Below are 12,486 nucleotides of genomic sequence, written 5' to 3'. Positions count from 1 at the left end.
TGAATCCTTCGACTCGGCAAATGGTTGATGCAGCTGCTGGCAGAACCATCAACAATAAAACACCGGAAGATGCCTATGAGTTTATAGAGGAGATGTTACTGAATAACTATCAGTGGCAAGTCATGAGGACAAAGCCAACGAAAACAGCCGGTGTTTATAACGTCGATTTGGTCACCATGCTGTCAAATCAGGTAGAACTCTTGAATAAAAAGATTGATGGTTTTCTTAGTTCTTCACAGGTTCACCCAGTTATGAAGTACGAATCAAGAAATGGTGAAACAAACCATTCGGAATACCAATCTTATGGCCACAGCATGGATAACGAGCAATTAAACTATATGGGTAATAATCCTTGACGTCAAAACAATCCAAATACTAACACTTATAATGCAGGTTGGAGGAATGATAAATGCCAAATTATACATAGTTTTACCTCAAATACTTAGCATATTTATGGATGTTTACTACTAGATTTTTGGATTTTGGTGCTCTTAATCTGGTTATTTCATGTTTTGTACTCAGGAGAGCACCAAGAGTCAAAAGGAGACAAAAACGAGCTAAAAAAGGACAAAACGGACCAAATCGAGAAGATCATACGGCCTAAGCCTTGCCACACAGGCATCTCACACGCCCGTGGGCTTCGGGGGTGTCGACCAAGGTTTACACGACTCACATGGCCTGGCCATTAGCCCACACTGCCGTGGCAATTTAACGGATTGAACACGGCCTGGCAATCACGTCATACGGCCGTGGCACACGGGCGTGTCCCTTTTTCAAAGAGTTGTATTTTACACGGAAAAGGGTACTTAGGGAGGAAGAAAGCTAATCCAAGGCCTATAGAAACACCCTAAGTATGACCCAAAGAGGAGGCCTCTTCCAGAACTTTTCTAGAATACAGAACCACACGCCAAGAATTACTTTAAAGAAGCCAGACGATCCATCCCAAAAACCGGAGCTACTCCAAGACAGAAGATCTCTCTCAGAATTCCTTCAGGGGTTTTAGATTTTTCTTCATGTTTTGTTATTTTTATACTTTTGAGATGTACTCTTATTTTATTATGAACTGAACCCCTTAGATACCTAAGAGGGATAAAACCTATGATGGATCTTGTTATTATTATCTGAACTGTATGATAAATACTTGATTTGTTCTTAATTATGTGTTCTTAATGCTTGAGTTAATATTTCGAATAATAATTCATGATTTGTTATGCTTATGCAGAGGAGGAATAAACCCTGCCTAAGAGTAGATTTGGCATAATTAAGTGGATTTGATCGAACGCCTAGAAATAGGGTTACGAGATTTTGCCGGATTAGGGTGAAACCTAATATGGGAGTCCATAGTGTGATTTACTGCTTCCCTAGGGGTTTTAATTAAGAAAGAAATTTTGATTAATTCAATTGAGGGTTAGACGTTATTAGTCTCGAAAAGGATAATAACATAGGTTAGGGAGTCTCACGGATCAAGTCAAGTGAATAAATCATCCGGTTCAGAGTCAGATAACAAGTGAAATCTAGGTAGATTCCTCATTGGGTGTCGTCTTTATCAATTTCTTCTCTTCAAGTCTTTTTCCAAATTTTCTCTTCGCTTTAATTAAACTAGTTAATGAGTTTAGATAATTAGTTTAATAAACAAATCCTTTTATTCCTAGGCTAGATAATAAGAAGATAGTTATTACCGGTACTTTTGGTTCCCTTGGGTACGATATCCCGGTCTTGCCATTACTATACTATTGTTCGATAGGTGCGCTTGCCTTTTCATCGTGATAATAGTTAGTCTAGGTTTGATCTTCATTATAAATATTTATTACTTGTTACATATCACACGATCAAGTTTTTGGTGACGTTGCCGGGGAACTGAAATATTAGGAACACTAAATTTTTATTACTTTAGCCATTTATTTTTCTTGCAATTTTATTGTATTTTATTATTTATTAATTTGCTTTTTCTCTTTCTTGCCAGGTTTTTATAGTTTATGACTAAAAAAAACCCATCAGGACCATTACTTTTTGACGAAGAAATCGATCGCACAGTTCGTAGAAATCAAAGAGAAATAAGGCGTAGTTTATGATACACAGAGAACGAGCGAGAAGACGTTATTCAACCCCTAATTGAAGAGATGGCCGAAAACCCAGGCGATCAGCTACTTTCTGCAATTGCAGCTAATCAAAATCCTACTCCACATACTATGTATGACTATGCTAAACCTTCTTTAACAGGAACTGAGTCAAGTATAGTTAGACCTGCTATTTATGCGAATAATTTTGAACCAAAACCTAACATAATTCAAATGATACAGTAGTTTGTTCAGTTTGATGGTTTGTAGGATGAGGATCCCAACACGCACTTGGCGAATTTTCTTGAATTTTGCGATACATTCAAAATCAATGGCATTTCTGATGATGCCATTTGTCTTCGATTATTTCCCTTTTCACTGAGAAACAAAGCCAAGCAGTGGTTGAACTCGTTACCATGAGGGTCTATTTCTACTTGGGAACAAATGACCGATAAATTTTTACTAAAATATTTTTTGCCGGCTAAAACGGCTAAATTACGTAATGATATCTCTTCTTTTGTGCAGATGGATTTAGAAACACTTACGATGCATGGGAGAGATACAAGGACTTGCTAAGAAGGTGCCCTCACAATGGGTTATCGCTTTGGCTTCAAGTACAAACATTCCACAATGGCCTGAATCCCTCGACTCGGTAAATGGTTGACGCAGCCGCTGGCGGAAGTATCAACAATAAAACACCGGAAGATGCCTATGAATTTATAGAGGAGATGTCACTGAATAACTATCAGTGGCAAGTTATGAGGACTAAGCCAACAAAAATAGCCAGCGTTTATAACATCGATTCAGTTACTATGGTGTCAAATCAGGTAGAACTTCTCAGTAAAAATATTGATAGTTTTCTTGGTTCTACACAGGTATTTCCAGTAATGAGGTGTGACTCAAGCGGAGGAGGTGTGCATACAGAATACCAATCCTTCAATCCTACAACTGAAGAAGAATAAGTCAACTATATAGGTAACAATAACTTTAGATCTCAAAATAACCCATACAGTAATACCTATAATACAGGTTGGAGGAACTACCCAAATTTCTCCTAGGGTGGTCAAGGCAATCAAAAGCCACAAAATCCTCAGGGTTTTCAACAGCCACCTTATCAACAAGAGAAGAAACCAAACCTTGAAGAGATGCTTTATAAATTTATCTCGGTGTCAGAAACCTGTTTCCAAAATACCGAGACAGCACTTAAGAATGAACAAGCATCAATCCAAAATACCGAGACGTTATTAGTCTCGAAAAGGATAATAACATAGGTTAGGGAGTCTCACGGATCAAGTCAAGTGAATAAATCGTCCGGTTCAGAGTCAGATAACAAGTGAAATCTAGGTAGATTCTTCATTGGGTGTCGTCTTTATCAATTGCTTTTCTTCAAGTCTTTTCCAAATTCTCTCTTCGCTTTAATTAAACTAGTTAATTAGTTTAGATAATTAGTTTAATAAACAAATCCTTTTATTCTTAGGCTAGATAATAAGAAGATAGTTATTACCGGTACTTTTGGTTCCCTTGGGTACTGTGACAGCCCAAAATTGACCCTAGTCGGGAAGTGGTTTCGAGACCGCTAAACCGAGTCACCGAAATGTTTGAACGTAATATTTATTGTCTAGAATATGTATTTATGAATGTGTGAAAATTTCAAGCTTCGATTTAGTCGATTGCATGTGAATTCAGTTATTAGGACTTGTGTGACACTTTTGAAATGTGATAGGCTAATCTATAAGGACCTAATAGTGCATGTAATCAAAAGGGAGGACTTGCATGTCAAATTTCCCCCCCCTAATAGCTAGTGGCCGGCCATGACAAGGGATTATGGGCAAAAACATGTCATAAAACATGTTGGGACAATGGTGTATGTAAGAAAAAAATAAAATAATGAGCATGGGAATTGAATAATGAATGGGAAGAAAAAAAAAAAGGAGAATGGTGAGTGTCCCCCCCCCCATTACCGTGAGTTGAAGAAAAGAAAAGAAAAAAATTTGTTCATCCTTTTCATTCTCTCTTGACCGAAAATTCTAAGGAAGAAGAGGGAGTTCTTGCTTCATGTTTGGTTTGGAACAGGATTAGGAAGAGGTTTGGCCATACTTGTGTCAAGATTAAGGTATGTTTGATGTTGTGCCATGAGATTCATGCATGTTTTTGGTTGCTAACTTGATGTTCTTATTAACCCATGGTTCAAATCCTTGCTATGTCATGGGGGTGGTATTCGGCCAAGGTGGATTTTGTGTTAATGCCATTGCATGTTAAATATGAAGCTTGCTAATGATACATGTGATGGTGGATTGATGGCTCTTGGACTTTCTTTTTAGCATTTTTGAGTGAGACATTAAGTTCTTTGTTTAACCATGACCAAAATTGAAATGGTATGGTGTTGTGATGTATTCGGCCATGGTACATCCATAAGTATAAGTTATGCTTATTGCATGGTAGGTAAGATTTGTGTTTTGGATTTATGTTCATGTTTAGTTATAATCAACTTTGAGATTCGGCTCTAGCATATATATATATATGTTTGCACATGATGTATTGGTATGACATATATACTATCTCAAGGTATATATTTTCATATGATGATGTTTCGGTTATGAAGTAAATGATTGATGCGTATTGAGTTACAATATGGAATCGTTAGTTAGTAAAATGTATGCCGCTTATGTGTGGTATTAAGTGTATAATTGGCCTCAACATGGACATGCATATTCGCCACATGAGGGGATTGGTGTGCATGCATTCGGTTAGAGGCAAGCATATTGATGCCTATTCTTGGCTTGGAAAATTGCTAAGGAGAGTACTAACTAATGTGTTGAGTTTGATTCATGATTTCCGTACATATGTGACTTTAAGGTCTAATGAAAATATGTGGGCTAAGTACCTTGAATTCCTCTTTTGATGCTCAAATGATTAAATCAATTTATTTGTTAAATTAAGCTCAAGAGCAAAGGGGAGCTAAATCCGATAAAGGGAAGGAAAAAGTGGTCGAATAGCCATCGAATCATTTGACAACATCTCGAGGTAAGTTCTTGAGTAATAGAGCTTAAATTATGATTTGATTAGATCATGTTTTAAGCAAATCGAAATCATGCTCTTTGTGTGTGGCTATTGAGCCGAAATTGTAAATATGATAAGTGTCTTGTGTTTGAGCTTTGGTAATGAGAATGTAATAAGAATGTGTATTGATTTGTTGATATATGTGCTTGGTTATTCGAATGGTATCCGGCTAAGTCCCAAGGCTTTTGTGCTAAGTGACTAAATCCAGTCAATTCCGAAGGCATTTGTGCGAGTTACCAAAACCGGGTTAAGTCCCAAGGCATTTGTGCGAGTTACTAAATCGGGCTAATTCCCAAAGGCAATTGTGCGAATCACTATAACCGGCTATGTCCCAAGACAATCGAGCGAGTCGCTATATCCAGTTAAATTCAAGGTACGTGATTCGAAATGAGCAATCTTGCTGTAAAATTTCAGTTAATACGCTTGCAAAAAATTCCAGCAATGAGGTATGTTCAGTATGTGCTTGAATTAGTTGAGCCCTTACAAGTAAGTATTCGCCGGTTGATAAACGAGCTACCGCCTTTAGCTAAGTTGATCTTTTGTGTATGAACATAAGGGTTGGTAATGTGAAGTAAGTATGATATTGAGAATGTGTGCATATGAAATTATCCGTTTAGCTATATGAATGTTATGCTTTTGTTGTGCTGGAATCCCTTGCTCAAAACTTACTAAGCATAAATTGCTTACTCCGTTTCTTTGTTCTCTGTTTTATAGATTTTGGCTCGTCACCATCGAGTCGGGATTTTAGAAGTCAAGTCTCCCACACTATCAAAGCCCCTTTTGGTACAAATTTTGGTTGAGCTTTGAAATGGCATGTATAGGACTACCCTTTGTTGTTTTTCGAGTACTTTTTGTGATGTATGTGTGTACACCATGCGAAAATGGCGATAGAAGTGGAGTATGGCATTAGACCATTTGTGTTTATGTATATATATATGGTTTCATGATGTGACTATGGACTGGAATGGAAGTGTTGGGCAATGATCAGCCCTTGGAATGGCTAAATATGATCATATGTGGACCTATGTATGACAAAACTCTAGTTGGTCCATGCAAACCATGAAATAGGTAAAGTTTACCTTGAAAATAGATGCTGACAGCAGCAGTGGTGTGGATGTGAAAAATCACTAAAAATAGGAGGAATGGAATTAAATAGTGAATAAATTATGTAAATGAGCCTTGGTGAATCTACTTTCATATGGAAGAAACGAAACGGTCATATGAGTTGTATGTTAAGAGATATTTAGGTATTCGTGAAACAGGGCCAGAACGGTTTCTGGATTCCCTGTTCCGACTTTTGAAATTCATTATAAATTAACCAGAGATAATTAGGAGTCATGCCATATATTTATAGATTCCTCTTTAAGTCTAGTTTCTATAGAAACAAACGACATCCATATTGAAGCCCTGTACAGGGAGATATTCAAGTTGTAACGTGCAAAGATCAGTGTAGTTGACCCCTGTAACATGGGAGATTTTAACTAATAAACTGTACTAATTGGCTCGACCAAAAATTTTAGAAAAAAATTTTTAGATGGACATATGAGTCTAGTTTCAGGGAAAAATTACAAAACTGATTTTTGAGTTTTGAAACTCAAGATATGATTTTTAAGGCGACAGTGACGCAGTAACCAGCTTGTCTGGAAATTTTTTTTATGGACTGTGAAAACAATTAAGTCTGTGTGCACCTTGTGTTCGACTCCGGTAACGGACTCGGGTACGGGGTGTTACAGGTACGATATCCTGGTCTTGCTATTACTATACTATTGTTCGATAGGTGCGCTTGCCTTTTCGTCGTGATAATAGTTAGTCTAGGTTTGATCTTTATTATAAATATTTATTACTTGTTACATATCACACGATCAAGTTTTTGGTACCGTTGCCGGGGAACTGAAATATTAGGAACACTAAATTTTTATTACTTTAGCCATTTATTTTTCTTGCAATTTTATTTTATTTTATTATTTATTAATTTACTTTTTCTCTCTCTTGGCAGGTTTTTATAGTTTATGACTAGAAGAAACCCATCAGGACCATTACTTTTTGACGAAGAAATCGATCGCACAGTTCATGGAAATCAAAGAGAAATAAGGCGTAGTTTATGATACACGGAGAACGAGCGAGAAGACGATATTCAACCCCTAACCGAAAAAGAGATGGCCGAAAACCAGGCAATCAGCTGCTTTCTACAATTGCAGCTAATCAAAATCCTGCTCCACATACTATGTATGACTATGCTAAACCATCTTTAACAGGAACTGAGTTAAGTATAGTTAGCCCTGCTATTTATGCGAATAATTTTGAACTAAAACCTAACATAATTCAGATGATACAGTAGTTTCTTCAGTTTGATGGTTTGCAGGATGAGGATCCCAGCACACACTTGGCGAATTTTCTTAAATTTTGCGATACAATCAAAATCAATGGCTTTTCTGATGATGCCATTTGTCTTCAATTATTTCCCTTTTCACTGAGAAACAAAGCCAAGCAGTGGTTGAACTCGTTACCACGAGGGTCTATCACTACTTGGGAACAAATGATAGAGAAATTTTTACTAAAATATTTTTTGCCAGCTAAAACGACTAAATTACGTAATGATATCTCTTCTTTTGTGCAGATGGATTTAGAAACACTTTACGATGCATGGGAGAGATACAAGGACTTACTAAGAAGGTGCCCTCACAATGGGTTACCGCTTTGGCTTCAAGTTCAAACATTCCACAATGGCCTGAATCCCTCGACTCGGCAAATGGTTGACGTAGCCGCTAGCGGAAGTATCAACAATAAAACACTGGAAGATGCCTATGAATTTATAGAGGAGATGTCATTGAATAACTATCAGTGGCAAGTTATGAGGACTAAGCCAACAAAAATAGCAGGCGTTTATAACATCGATTCAGTTACTATGGTGTCAAATCAGGTAGAACTTCTCAGTAAAAAGATTGATAGTTTTCTTGGTTCTATGCAGGTATTTCCAGTAATAAAGTGTGACTCAAGCGGAGGAGGTGTGCATACAGAATACCAATCCTTCATTCCTACAACTGAAGAAGAATAAGTCAACTTTATAGGTAACAATAACTTTAGATCTCAAAATAACCCATACAGTAATACCTATAATGCAGGTTGAAGGAACCACCCAAATTTCTCCTGGGGTGGTCAAGGGAATCAGAAGCCACAAAATCCTCAAGGTTTTCAACAGCCACCTTATCAACAAGAGAAGAAACCAAACCTTGAAGAGATGCTTTATAAATTTATCTCAGTGTCAGAAACCTGTTTCCAAAATACTGAGACAGCACTTAAGAATCAACAAGCATCAATCCAAGGACTCGAAACTCAGATAGGCCAGCTGTCCAAACTAATCTCTGAACGACCACAAGGTAGCTTACCAAGTAATATTGAACCTAATCCGAGGGAACACCTCAATGCAATTAGCACTCAAGATAAGGAGGGATTCATTGCACCTGAGCCAGAATTACAACAAGACAACGCGATGAACAAAGGACAAGAAAAGGTAAACAATAATGATCCCAAACAGGTAAGTACGAATCATGAACCTCGTGTGCCATATCCTAAAGCGATGACGAAAGATAGAATAGAAGAACAATTCGGTAAGTTTATCAAACTCTTAAAGAAATTACATATTAACTTACCCTTTATTGAAGTTCTTTCGCAGATGCCCAACTCAGCAAAATTCTTAAAGGAACTTCTGAGTAATAAAAGGAAATTAGAGGTTACATCGCATGTGGAACTCAATGCTGTCCGCTTAGCTATTCTAAAGAATAAGCTACCTAACAAATTGAAAGATCCAGGGAGTTTTACAATTCCTTGCTTAATTGGTATTTTATCTGTGAATAATGCTTTAGCTGATCTAGGGGCAAGTATAAATGTTATGCCATATAAAATGTTTAAACGACTAGGTCTCGATAAACCCAAACAAATTAGGATGAGCATACAATTGGCTGACAAAATAGTTAGATTTCCTAATTAAAGATATTCTCGTTAAAATTGATAAGTTTATTTACCCAGTAGACTTTGTCGTCTTAGATATGGATAAGGATAACGAGGTACCTTTAATTTTAGGATGACCCTTTTTAGAAACTGCCAGAACCATTATTAATGTAGGCACAGGAGAGCTAACACTTCGTACAGGTGACAACATAGTAACACTTCAAGCACGCGTTTCAGTCAAAACCTCTAAAACTCAAGATAATGCTATAAAACTTGTCAATGATAAAACTAATACTCAATCATCCTTGCAGGAACCCCCTCAAACCAAGACAACAGAGACAATGCACTATTATCATGTAGAGAACAAAGACGTCCATGAAGAACGAAGACTACGGATAAAGGAGCTAGATGAATGGCGAGAACACAAACCGAGAACATATGATAAATTGAAACTATGCCAAAACAAGCCCGATACCTCTCCCAATCAACTGAAGGTTGGCGATAAAGTCTTCCTAGATGTTGCAGATCCCCATATTGTCATTACCACACCAAATGAGGAAATCCCTTTTACGGTACTTAGTATTTTTCCATTCGGTACGATTGAGGTGAGTCATCCCAAGTTTGGCACTTTTAAGGTAAACAACACTCGATTAAAATCTTATTTTAAGATTGACAGCAGGAACGAGGAGTATGAACTCCTCAAACCACCATGATAAATCAACAGAGAGGTAAGTCGAGCTTAGACTATAAATAAGCGCTTCTCGGGAGGTAACCCGAGCACTAACATATTTTGATTTCTTTATTTTTAACTTCTCACACTTCGAATCAATTAACTTAGTCTTTGAATTGCAAAGTTTTTGAGCACACACGGCCAGGCACACGGGCGTGCCTAAAGCCGTGGCCAAATAGGAGAAGAGACACGGCCGTGTGATACGGCTGTGTTGAAGTAGGACATGATTTCCCCAAAACACGGAGTGCGATAAATCCCCACAGCTGTGCGACATGGCCGTGGGTGAACTTGATAGGAGACTACAGGCGTGGGAATGGAAAACCACGGGCGTTCTTGGGACAAGGCTTGATTTTGTTTCTTCAACACGGGCGTGCGACACGCCCATGCCCTTTAGCCATGTACAACAATCAACGGGCGTGCTACCATAATAGACGGGCATGGGAGAAGCAAACAAAGCTAGGCACGATCGTACGACATGGCCGTGTACCACACACGCCCAAGACACACGGGCGTGGGACAGTAGCCGGGCATGACCTAAATTGAAAAAATTGAAAAACACGGGCTCACCTTCAGAGTACACGGGCGTGGCCCTAAGCAGTGTGCACCTTTCCTATATAAACAAACCACTATTCATCTTCTTCCCCCTTTCAAAACCCTAGCCCAAAACTCCTCTTCCCCACTCCCTAATCCTTATTCTGGCCACCATTCCCAAGATTCTCACTTTCCCAACCCTCAAATCACCCTGAAACCCATTCCCCTTGCATTAATCCCCACTTTCTCCTCTCTATACCCTCTATTTTTCCACCACACGGCTTCATCCCCGCATCACACGCCCGTGCATTGCCTTACAACAGCCTTGGTTCACTTTTTCAACTTTATTTTTCCAATTTATATGCTACATTAGTATTCTACATGTTTTACATAGATATTGTACTATTTTTCTTTAGACAAGTTAGGAATTTGCTTTAGAATTTTCTAAATTTGAATTATTTAAGCCACTAAATAGCATATACTAGTTTTAGGATTCTTGCTTAACTACTGATGTATCTTGGATTCTATCAATGCTCATATGTTTTTCAGGTACATTATGTTGTCATCGAGAGGAAAGAAGGCCACGTTCTTATCCTCAAAAAGACATAGAGGACCGGGTTCTTCCTCGGTTCGTGTTACAGCCGAAGTTCGGCACCCGTTCCTTGAATTTCTACAAGCTTCGCAGGAGGAGCTATTTCAGATATTACGTACATGACCCATCACCACATGTCGCTGTATCGATTGGGCTACCGTAAAGCAAGTCCAGCTCGTTGATGCCATCCGCGCCCTCCTGTCCACAGACCCATGGGAATGGTTCTTCGCTATTACCGAGCCCACTTATTTAAAGCTAACTTTAGAATTATGCTCTACTTTCCATTTACAGGTGGTGATGACGAACAATGATGACCCAGGCACCATTCACTTCCAATTAGGCGTCTAGTTCGTGCGATGAGTGTCCCAGAGTTTGGAGTTGCTCTGGGACTTTACACCGATGAGTTTATGGAGGAGGAGGACATGAATGCACTACCACGCAATATCCACATCTTCCCCTTCTTGTGCTGGAAGGCTTTGACACCACTCTCTTCCATCTACGACCCCAGCCGCTCGAAGGCCTCAGCTCTCTCGCCTTTCCTACGATATCTTCATACCATATTGGCACACACCTTGACCAGAAGGAGAGAGAGCACCAACGTCGTCAACACCCACGACGCCTCCTATTTATGGTGCATGGAGAATGTACATGTGACTGACTTGGCATACTTCATTGCTTTCGCCATTCACCATCAGATCGAGCGGCATAGGAAGGGAGTGATCTCTATCGAACCCTACATGACACGCATTGCCAGACACTTCGGCCTCCTTAACACCGCAGCCCAGTCATCAGCGCTTACCCTGATAGGTCAAATGTCCCCATAGGGCATCACGACTATGTTACACACGAGAATAATCGAGCGTCGACGTGGGACTGATCCTCTTCAGTACCGTCTCTAGCATGCCATTGACGAGGAAGATCTTGAGGACATTCCTGATGATGTCCCCCCACAGCACGAGAAGCCTTCCACTGCGCCACCTAGGGAACGACCAGTTTATCCGGCTGCTTCATTGGCATATCTTTCCGATCGACTCGCCCATTTCGAGTAGTATTGCAATATGCAGTTCAAAATGATTCACGAGCGAGATCAATGACGGGACCAACAGATGGAAAATATGCAGGCCATGATGCATCAGCTGTTGCAGCACTTTCACATTGCCACTCCAGCACCACCACCTGAGGGCCCCACCGACGAGGATCATTGAATCCTCCTATTTTTTTATTTATTCTTATTTTTATTTTATTTTTATTTTTATTTTGATTTTTAATTTCATTTAAATTTTATTATTTTATTTTGAAAGACATATCTATATTAGTAAATTTTACTTTTTTCCATTTTCTGGTATTTTTAACAAGTAGTTCCACTGCGCTCTCTTCCACACCAGCTCTTAATAAACTCTTCATGATTCTACAGACTTCCAAGCAAAGCTGCTAGGGATATTTTACGGAATGAGGAAACAAAAGGGAAACAATACCTCACGAATGCAATGTTCAACAACCCAATTTCTTCATCTAGCCAAGAACAATGGCAGCTACCACTTTCCCCAAACACTCCATCCTCAGAATCA

At 38.9% G+C, this 12,486-nt stretch overlaps 2 non-coding genes across 2 annotated transcripts; both read right to left on the bottom strand.

The window, feature by feature from the left end:
- Window positions 1-2,549: 2,549 nt before the first annotated feature.
- On the bottom strand, window positions 2,550-2,655 carry LOC128296178 (small nucleolar RNA R71). Its single transcript, XR_008286726.1, has one exon. It is a non-coding gene; the product is annotated as a small nucleolar RNA R71 (small nucleolar RNA).
- Window positions 2,656-7,701: 5,046 nt separating this feature from the next.
- LOC128296145 (small nucleolar RNA R71) lies at window positions 7,702-7,808 on the bottom strand. The gene has a single exon (XR_008286694.1). It is a non-coding gene; the product is annotated as a small nucleolar RNA R71 (small nucleolar RNA).
- Window positions 7,809-12,486: the final 4,678 nt, after the last annotated feature.

This window comes from Gossypium arboreum, chromosome 7, assembly GCF_025698485.1.
Source record: "Gossypium arboreum isolate Shixiya-1 chromosome 7, ASM2569848v2, whole genome shotgun sequence".
In the NCBI taxonomy this organism is placed as follows: domain Eukaryota; kingdom Viridiplantae; phylum Streptophyta; class Magnoliopsida; order Malvales; family Malvaceae; genus Gossypium; species Gossypium arboreum.
This window is presented reverse-complemented; position numbering and strand designations above follow the sequence as displayed.